The sequence below is a fragment of the Vombatus ursinus genome, unplaced genomic scaffold (genome assembly GCF_900497805.2).
Source record: "Vombatus ursinus unplaced genomic scaffold, bare-nosed wombat genome assembly UNPS02014864.1, whole genome shotgun sequence".
NCBI classification, from domain to species: Eukaryota; Metazoa; Chordata; class Mammalia; order Diprotodontia; family Vombatidae; genus Vombatus; species Vombatus ursinus.
Window position 1 is genome coordinate 1,965,834 of NW_020954642.1, and position 11,066 is coordinate 1,976,899.

General features: G+C 39.0%; 1 protein-coding gene across 1 annotated transcript in view; it reads right to left on the bottom strand.

Moving 5' to 3' along the window:
* Positions 1 to 10,692, bottom strand: part of LOC114027950 (cadherin-11) — a 210,847-nt gene extending 200,155 nt beyond the window's left edge. The window contains exon 1 of the mRNA XM_027842097.1: positions 10,568 to 10,692. The gene's annotated coding sequence lies outside the window, so the exon portion shown is untranslated. The remainder of the gene's footprint in view (positions 1 to 10,567) is intronic.
* Between the last annotated feature and the right edge of the window lie 374 nt (positions 10,693 to 11,066).

The window sequence follows — 11,066 nt, forward strand, 5'->3', positions numbered from 1 at the left end:
ATGCTATGTCACATTGTGTCCCATAAAAGTCCTACCGCTTCTCTGCTCTTGTCAGACCACAGAAGAATGATTGTGTCAGGTCTAGGTATTACATGGACAAAATGGAGCAGGTCCAGAGAAAGGCATTCCAGATACAGGATGGTTGAGTAGAGCTAGCCTGGAGACCATTACACACGAAGACCAATTTAAGCTACTGACGACATTTAACTTGGAGAAAGGAAAGTGTAGTGGTAAGGGGAACAGAGGGGTAGAATACTTTCTTCCAATAGAAGTTATTAAATTGAAAGATTCTTGAGGGTTGGCCCTCCTTTTGTCTTTCTTTGTATCCTTTGTACTTCACACATAATAGGTGCTTACTTAAACCCTGGGTGATATTCAATAATTGAAAAGTACGACACAAGTGCTTAATAAATACTGGTTGATATCCAATAATTGAAAGACCCTCTTTGAGGGGAAGAGGAAAGATTTATTTTCTGTCCTCAGCTCCTACTCTACTGCCTTAATAAATAAGTTTTGCTGAACTGAGTTAAATTTTGCCATATTCCCATAAGTATACCCAAAACCAATAGGAAACGTTCAAACAGATATAGACTGGAATTCTATATAAAGGAGCATTTTTACATTAGACATAGCATATCTTGAACTTTACTCATCATCTCCACCAAACGTCTGCCACTCTTATAGCTCAAAATTATCTTAGACTTTCCTTGCCCTCATCCCTAATATCTAACAAATTTCCAAGGCAACTTAACTCCACCTTTACAATATCTCATATCTATCCCTTTCTCCTCCCTGGCACTGATACCACTCATGGCCAGACCTTAGTTATCTCTCACCAGGGCTACTCCAATACCTTCTTAACTGAACTTCCTGTCATCATTCTTTCTCCTTCCCAACCTACCCATTGTACATTTGTCAAAATTATCTTCATAATATACCATTTTGACTATATCTTCTCATTTTTGTTTGTTTTTGCTTGGGACACTTGATTTCTCAATTGTAGGGAGCTCCCAGGTGAGGAAAGTCCCTCCACTAAAGCAGACTAGCATCTTCTCTACAACTTCTAAATCTAGAGAACTGAGTGGAGCCCTGAGAAGTTAAGTGATTTGCCCAGGATCACATAACAACTATGTATCAGAGATAAGGCTGAATTTATATAGTCTTGACTCTGAAGCCAGCTTGCCATCCATTGAACCACACTGCCCCATTAGCTGATTCATAGCCTTGCTTATAAACCTTTTTTTTAACCCAGACCTATGATTTTTTCAGTGTACAGAAAGAAGAAAGGAAACAAAAATTTTAATTACCTCCTATGTGCCAGACACTATGCTAAGAGTTTTACAGATATTGTCTCATATCATTTTCACAAAATCCCAATAATAGGTTGGTCTTATTATTTTCTCTATTTTACATTTGAGGAAACTGAGGTAGGTAGAGCTTACATGACATGTTCATCATCCCACTAATAAGCTAATAAGCATTTGAGTTCAAATTTTAATTCAGATATTTCTGACCACAGGCCTAGCACTCTATTCATTGGGTCACTCAGCTGCTTTTAGGGAAAGGAGCTTCCCATTAGGAAACTACCTTTTACCTATGCAGATAGACAGCCCATCTCCAACTTATAGTCTTAGAGATTTGTTTCTAGCTACATCAGAATATGCAGAGCAGATGAGCTTACATTATTAAGAGTTAAAATCAATGAATACTTATAATCTTTTTTAACAAACATCTCATTTGATCTCCATAACAATCTTAGGAGGTATTTAGGACAATTATTATCTTCATTTTATAAATGAGGGAATTGAGGTATACATAGGTTAAATGACTTCCACAAAGGTTACCCAGAGAGCTAGGACTGCAACTCAATTCTTTTGCCTCATAATCCAGTGTTCTTTCCACCACACCACCCTGTTTCATGCTACCTGCTTGCACAATGCTTTTCAACCAACACAGTTCAGCAATCTGGTTTACCACCTAGAGTTCATGGAACTGAGCTGTTGTCAGAATATTTGGACTATGGCATATGAAACCATCTTATGTGGAACAGAACGGTCACTGTGGCAGAGGTCTAAGATGAGAAACCAGGCCATACTCTCATTCAGCCTTATTGGACCATTCAAGTTTCATACAAATGTCAATGACTATTTTGTAGGAAAAAAATGAATTTATTTACATAAAATCACTTATAAGTCTATTAATGAATAATCTTTAAAAAAGAAAAGCAATTGTGATTAAACCCTGCATACTCATGGTTGTCTTACAACCTAAAATTGCCAATTTTCAAATTTCTTTTATGTAAAATCAAGCTAAGGTCAACCTGAAAACAAATGAGAATTTACTTGAAATCAAGATGATTTTATCAAGAGACCAATTATCTCATGAAATTTATTGTTGTTGTTTAGTCATATCAGTCATATTCAACTATCTGTGACCCCATTTGAGGTTGTCTTGGCAAAGATACTTGAATGGTTTGCCATTTCCTTCTCTAGCTCAATTGACAAATGAGGAAATTGAGTCAATCAGTGTTAAGTGACTTGCTCAGGGTCACCCAGCTAGTAAGTGTGTGAGGCCAGAATTGAATTCAGGAAGATGAGTCTTCCTGATTTCAGGCCTGACAACTCTATCTACTGTGCCACCTAGTAGTGATGCAAAAATTTATTTTTTTATTTTTTTAACTTTGGATAAGTGTCTCAACATCAAATACTATTAAGTGTTGGGGTAAAATTTTCCCAAATTGAATTTCTATTGGATAATACTCCTACTCAATCTCAAAGTGAAATGGATATGTGAAAAATGGAAATGAAAGAAAGAATCATTTTTCAAAGGCAATAATTCTCTCTAAAACCAAGACTGACTCTTGAATATTTTACATTCAGAAAGAATAGATCACTTTAGTTTATGGGATAATTCAAATATAAAGGTGTAAATAAACAGAGAGAAAAGTGTTTCTGTTGTTGTTGTTGTTGTTGTTGTTGTTGTTTATAATGGACTCAATCTAAACAGTGCTGGACTAAATCTGATTACTATTAGGAAGCATCAGTTAATATGATAGACTATTAGAGCTGAAATGGACTTTACAGATCAACCAAACTAACTCACTCACTTTATGTAAGAGGAAACTGAGGCCTAGAGAAGTTAAAAACCTTACCTAAGAATACTCTAGTTAATGGCTAATCTAGAGAATCATTTTATAGAGGTACTGGGAAATGCTTAGCATCTCATTCATAGATAGAGTTGTCAGTGATATACTAACTCAATGACTGGCTCAAGGACCCAAATATTAGAAGGGTATTCTGGAAAGGGCTTTGGATTTAGACCGAGGAGACCTGACTTTGAATCCTAGCCCTGCCTGGAGAAATATGAGCAAGTTACTTCAATTCCCTATGACTGAACTTCATCTTTTGTAAAATAAGGGGGCTTTTTAAGGTCCTGCCCATTTCCTACTCAATTTCCAGTGAAATCACTGAGGGAAATCTGTAGCACACCTCCAAAATCTTGAAGTACTTCTGGGAGAAAAAAAAAGAAAAAAGGGAAGAGAAAGGAAAAGGAAAAGGAAAAGGGAAAGGTAAGGGAATCTCATTTATCTGCAGGAAAAAAAAAACTGTGCTTTTTTATGTATGACCAATAGCATCAAATATATATATATATATATATATATATATATATATATATACACACATATATACATATATATACACACACACACATAATCATCAACATACATGTTTTCTTCCTCACATTGTAATTCCTTTAAGTATTTCAAAAGGAAGATAAAATCCAACTTCTGTGACATGAGCTAAGATAAAATATTATCTTTTTCTGTTGTTGGCATGGCCATATTTGAGATCCTTATAACACAAACGGAAAATAAATCACTATTTCAAGGGCCAAAGTCAGAGATGTCTGTTCCCCAATCCCTACAGTTATAGATAGAAAGGATACTTTAAAACATTTTTTGCTACTTTTAACAATGAATAACAGTTGAAACAAAACATCAGATCAAAACAGTCTTCAAGGTATTTTATAGTGTGCTGAGGAAATAGCACGTTCTGGGGGCAATTTAATTCGAACAACACTAAGTACAGTAGACTAATTTTTGAGAGTCTGATTTTAAAAGAGAGGAGCTGAGGAAATTAGGAAGAGATGATGCAGTATTTAATTCAGAAATATTTATTGTGATGGAGAGAATGAATGTGTGTAATACATTTGTTTAAAACTGTTATATGAATATCTACTCTTTATGGAACCCTGTGTTCAGTGCTGGCAGAGAGACAAAGAGAAATAAGGCAGAGTCCCTGGCCCCAAGAAGTTTACAATCAAGTAATCTGGTAATACAAAAGACACATATACACATATCTATAATTTGAGTGTGGAGTAAGACAAGGACATGAGGGAGGACTGGGGAATGTTGAGGGATCAGAAGACAGAAAAAAATCACAGTCATGATGGAAATTAAGAATGGGGAAGACTATAGAAGAGTTCACAAAAAGGGGACAGCCTAAAATTTCCATAAACAGAAATGAGATGGGCATTCCTAGCATACAGACCAGCTACATTATGTTATTCTAGAGACTTTTTTTGGGGGGGAGAGGGGGCTCTGCAAAGTTATATTTGTTGAAGTGGAATGCTAAATGTGTAATACATGAATCAAGAAGCATTTATTAATTGCTTACTATGTACAAAGCACAGTAGGAAATAAGTTGGCTCTCAAATTTTTGGGAACCCATCAGAGGAAAATATAATAGTGTTAGCATTTGATATCTTTTATTAACTCAGTGAATGCCTTCTTGCTCTTATAAGGGCCAGATAAGCCCAGCCCAAAGAATCTCAGCTACATGCACACAGTCTTTCTTTCATGGAATCATCGAGGCATAATCACAAAATATTAGAGTTGGAATAGACAGTAACAAACATCTAGTCGGGGAAATATTAAAGCAAGAAGGCAAGCTGTGAAACCAGACCTGTGATGACTAATTAAGTGAATCTGAAAGTTTGTTCAAGAACTATCAAACTGACATCACTCACAAGTCCTTTCACTGTAAAGGGATGAAAATAAGTTTGTACTTTTAAGTTAAATAAACTTCACAGTGAAGGAGCAGTCAGCTTACAAATCACTCTATCTTATTTCCTACTCAGTTACTTAATACTCACTCCCATAATCCATTTACATTGATTTCTACTACATCAACTCACTATCTATTCCAACACAGCTAAGAACTCAAATGAACTCCTGTGCCAATCCCTGGGGAGATAATTTTGCTCAGCACAAAACACATAAATAAACATACACATAAATAAATATCTACTTAAGAAAATGGGTCAAAATAGAGCTTTTCCTATATTTATGACTTAGCTTTAATAGGTATGTTTCCTACTCATTCAGAACTTCTTTGAAACTAACCAATCAAAAAAAAAACCTAAATTTCTACATCCAGAAATGTATGATTTAATTATAAATAGCTATGTCTCTAACACCACAGGAGAAACAAATGATCCCAGCAAATTCAGCATATGAAGATGTGCCTCATTTAAGATGTGAGCTTTTGCTAAATTGTTTTATTGTATAGCAATATCAGGAATGGTGTGAAACCAATAGTTATTTACTATTACAATCAAATTCCATATTCCCCAAGTATTTACCAAGGATCTAACAACTGTTCTCTTTGAAAATTAAATTATTCTTCAAAATCTCTTGAAACAATGGCCAATAAGAGGATTAGAAAATAAGATGATTAGCCTGACAACAGTCTCCCTTATATTTCCAACTGTATTTCTTTTATTTAGCTAGTCCCTTCCTCCTGAGTCTGAAATTATGCTGTTTTTATATGAAAACGTGCTGGAAAATCTCTCCCAAATCAAGGCTTCAGGGAAAACCACCAGTATTTATTTTATACCTAGACTCCAGCTGTGCCTCTCCTCAACCAATCTAAAGTTACATGATTCCCAAACTTTCTGGTGAACTCCAAGGTGGTAATCGGATGTTGAAGGTAAAGGGATCCACAGACTAGAAAGATGTTAATCCTGACAAACTGCCTGAGCATTAGCCTGAACCACAGCTAGATTGAATTCTGTCTCTCCTGAGAGGGCCAGCCAGACTGGTGGTAACAAAACGTCTGTTCATGGTGCCCTGGAAAGCAGATGGGCCACGGGCAGCAAGTTAGAGAAGAGCTTTACTGCCCTCTAGTGTTCAGAAATGTGATCTTCCCTAAAGGAATACAGAATCTGAGTAGGTGCAATGTGCTTGATACCATGTCAAAATCATAGTAGAAAGCTGTCCAATTATATCTCTCAAGCATCTGGTGCTCCCTATTCTTTCAAACAACAGATTTTGGCAATACCTAGAACAGGGACATTTAGGGAATGTCCCATCTTTCAAGTTCATTTTCTCAACTATCTTTAGTTTAATTTAAAAAAAATAATAAAAGACCTGTAGGTTGAAAATAAATTAATAAATATATTCACAAAATTTATTCTTGTCTTTACCTCACCCTAATTCATTAAAATTTCAAAGATTAAAATTTTATCTTGGAAAATATCCTCTAAAAATAATTCATTATTAACTTTGAATCATTTCTTTTCCCCAAAGTTGATCTTCATAACACAAAAGGCAATTTCATCAGAGAGGAAAAAGACAAAAATTATAAGGCTGTTTGATTCCTTAAATAACTGATCCAACCAATCCATTTATATATACCTCTTGGATTTACCAGGAAAACATTTTTTGCATCATAAAGGAACTCAGAAAAGTTGACAAGTTAGACACAAAGCTTTGTTAAGTAACATCAATCCCCATGTAGGATTTATATAAAGAAATACTGGGCCTCTGAGAAAATGTGTCAAGGAGAAAGAAGAAATGTAAAATAAAATTTAGTTAATGAAACAAACCAAAAACTTTTGAATCATCTGCTTAACCCAAACATGATAAAACTGATTTGTTTCCAGGTAGATAGAAGATACTTTATAACAGAGAGGAACATTGGAATTACATGTGAATCCTCAACTTTCCAGGTCATATGAATTCAAAACCAAGGCACAATTTGCTTATCTGTAAAATGAGGGAGCTGGCCTATATGATCTCTATGGTCTCTCGAAAGCACTATCACTGTCTGAGTTTCTGAAGCTAAGAAGAGTTTGCACAAAAGTATGTCTTGTTAACGCTGCTTAGGTGTTGTGGAAAACAGAATATAGATGCCAAAATCTCTGTTGGTTATGTCAGCGATCCTGAAATGGGGGTCTTTGCAAGATAGTGATGTAATTGGCCCCAGTATCTGAGCAATGTTATGAAGGTAAAGACATTTGTTATTTGAAGGGTATGAAATTGTTTTGCATTCCTCAAAATAACTGGAGCATGTACCCTCCTTAAAGAAACAACAACAACATTAACAAAAAGATAGAAGAGAGAGTTGCAGATTTTTTTTATCGTCTCATTTTATAAAATCTGAATTTACAATAGAATTTAGTTTTCAAAAATAGAGATATATCTGAAGTTCTGATAAGAAGGCTGAATATAATTCAACTTATCAAATACAATCAAGATATTTGGCTACTTCAATTGAATCTGAAAACATCTGTTCTATCACTAAAGCAATAAGAATCTTGTTGATTCAACTATCTCCATTTTGAGTTCCAAGGAAATAATCCTTTATTTCTTTCAACCTTTCTCTCCATTTTTTCCCCAGTCCCAAAATCTTTCACTTTTAAAATGCAGTTCTACAAATGACCACTATCCACAAATAAAATGAATGGATACATGCAAATACATATTTTTGCATATACATATATATATATATACACATATATCAGGCTGCAGGGTTATCTCATAAATAAATACATTCATCTTTGTGCTTTAAAAGCACAAGATCCTGATAATTCATACTGGAGCAAAGTTTAAATGGCTCCAAATGTGGCTCATAGTGTGTATTCTAACCACATTCCTTTGTGTTATGCTCCATTTCACTTTTAAATACAAGGTCAATATTCCAGGGCAAAAAAATCGGAGCTCTTCAGCGTCAGATCAGAAATCATCCCTGCTGTGCTTGGGTAAATCATTGTCCTGGAGAATTCCACTTGATGACAACTCTATGTCTTTGTTTTGTAACTTTTCTCCCTTTGTTCTCTGGGCAGCTCCCTGCATACACTTATAAGTACGTTGACAACTTCTATTTTCTTAGTGTTTAGACTCTCAAATGTTCTGGAAAATGGTTCCTGGGTTCCTAGAATGAAGGTCAGAGCCTTTCCCTTACCCCTCCTTGGAATATTGTATTTTTTTTTCTTTATAATGGCTTGTGGTCTAACATTCTAAAATGTGCTGATGCGGTGCTGTGGAATTGTGGCTCACAATCACACATCTGCATTTCCATTCCCCTAGAAAGCCAGGGACTCTCACCATCACTGAGGGGGGTTGGCAACCACAATATTAAAGGAATGGATCTACCCTTACTTCGGATTAATCATCACAGGATCTTTATAATTAAACACAAAATTTAAAAAAGAAAACTAGTAAACACTAATAAGACTTACAGAAGAAATGGAAGGAGAAAAGATTTTAGTCTTCCGTGCAAGATTTCTCTTTTTGGGGGGAGGAGGTTTGGAATCGGGGTTCTTCCTCTGGTCAAAATCTCTCTCCTCCATAAGGGTTCATGAACAATTGCTCCTCCATTAGCTATGGCTTGTCTCCATTCAACAATTTCATTATTAAATAATTAAAAGCCGGGATTTCTTAATAGCAGCGTAATGGTCCGTGAAATTCCTATTGCATCATCAGCGCAAATCAGCAGGGAGAAACTCCTTGCTTCCCCCTACTCGCCCACCCCATGGTCTTCCAGCACTCAGGAATGTTTCACGGAAAGGAGTAAAGGAGAAAAAGGAACCCTGATTACTAAAACCGGACTTGCTGAATAAAAGAAGATCCTGGCAGTGGGTGTGAGATCACCGAGAATGCCTCACCTCTCAGCAATTTCTTCCTCTGTGAAATGGGAACGTTAATACTTGCACTACTTAGCTCACTGACTTTGGGAGGAAGGCACTTGGTAAACCTAAAAGCACTGTAGAAATGCGAGGTATTGTTACTGTTGCTGTTTTGTTATTATTATCATCATCATCGTTATGCCCACTTTCTGGCGGACACTTTTGTCAATATAAATGATCTTCTCTGGGTAGGTAAATGTTTTGCATAGTCACAACAATGTTTTGTTTTGTTTTGTTTTTCTAAGGAACAGAGGGCACTTAGAATGAGGAGTTTGTTTCATAGATGCCAACTGGCTCATCCTAGCTCCGTCTTCGCCAACTTCATATTGTAGAGGTTTAAGCACTAAATGGGCAAATGTGGCCAAGGGAAAGCCGTTGTATGTGAATGCTGGGCTGCCCTTTCTGCTCCTGAAGAACCGTGCGGGGAGAGATGGCTCTGGTCTAAAAGTTAATGGTGTGAATGCCCAGAGAGAGCCGATGACTGTCTCCTGCGGGTCCCCTCCACAAGCCGATAGGATCGAGGGGCGGGAAGGGACCCAAGGGAAACAAAATAAGGATTCCTGCCACCCTGCACCCTGGCTGTACTGCTGCAATATCTTGACACATAACGGAACAATTAAAGTGCCTGAGAATGTCCTCCTTCCCCCTCCCTTTCCCCTCCCCCTCCCATCCCCGTCTCCTGCAGGAGCTGCCCTCCCATTGCCCAGATCTTCCATTCCCATCCCGTTTTCCATAATCAGGAAGGGGATTGTAACCCTCTCTGGGTAGAGCTGATTGGGGGAAAAGGGGCGTGAGGGAGAAATGGGGGAGCTGCGAGATTTTCAGCCCTGTTTTTGGAAAATTAAAGCAGCTCGCATTTCACGAACCTCCGGAGAAAGATTTCTCCTTAGGAGTGTATTTTTTTTTTCGGGGGTGGGGGGAAGTGGTGGCGGGAAGGGAGACTTGTTTCCAGATGTGTACCAGCAACGTTCCAGGAAAAACCCTTAGAGGTTCCGACCTGCGGAGCCCCGAATAGTCCCTTCAGACAAAAGCTCCCCTCTTCCCCAGCCCCTTAGATCGGTTTGTATTTTCTCTGAGCAGGGAGTCGGGACCACTAGAACCTCTGGGTCCCTAGAAGGGCACGCTGCACCCCCGCCCCCAACACACACAATCCACTTACCCACAAAAATCTCTCTGAGCCACTGCCGCTTAAGGAACCCCAGTTTTGAAGTGGTGAGAAGGTGAGAGTGAATCATCACTAGAGCCCACATCTGGCAACCCCCACCAAGAGCCCCCAACCAGAGTGGTTGCGAGGAGCCCGCATCTGGCCAGGCGGGAGAGAAAATCCGCTAGCTGCTTTTCTCAACCTACCCCCCCCCCTTTTTTGGCCATTAGAGCGCCTATCCACTTTGGCTAAACACCAAACACGGCAGCGGCGGCAGATTTCCTATTCCCCCCCAAAAAGAAACACACACACACACACACACACACACACACACACACCCTCAAACCCCAAAAGGGGGGAGTAGACAGCTGGCCTCATTCACTTCCCCCCACTTACACAAATACATTAATAAAAACTGAGGAGGGGGGGCTGCGACTGCAGCTCCCCATTTACCTTGGGGTCCTCCAGGGCTGGCTCAGTGCTGTCACCCCCAGAACAGAGCAAGGAGACAAGTCCCATTCACAACTAGACAGCGGGCAGACACAACTGCATCTCAGCTTTGGTACACTCCACTCCGCTGAAGGCGCCGCTGAATGAGCCGCTGAGCTAGTGGCAGGAATTAGAAACCAGGGGGGAGGTGGCGGGGAGGGCGGGAGGGTGGGGAGGGGGGGAGGGAAAGAGAGAGAGCGAGAGAGAGCGAAAGAGTGAGACAGGCTAAGGAAAGGATGGGGGGGTGGAGGAAAGGAGTAACGGCAAGAGTAGAGGCAGAGAGACTGGCTTCCCTTTGGCCTCTGGGAGGGGTGGGAGGGAAGAGAAGGGCTGCTCGTTTTCCCCCAAGGCCTGACCCAGTAGCGCTTTCCAGCTGTGCAAACCCCTGGGTTCCCCCACCCACCCCCCCCCTCCCGCCCTGGATCACTCTGCTCAGGGTCTGCCTGGACTAGGGAATCAAACT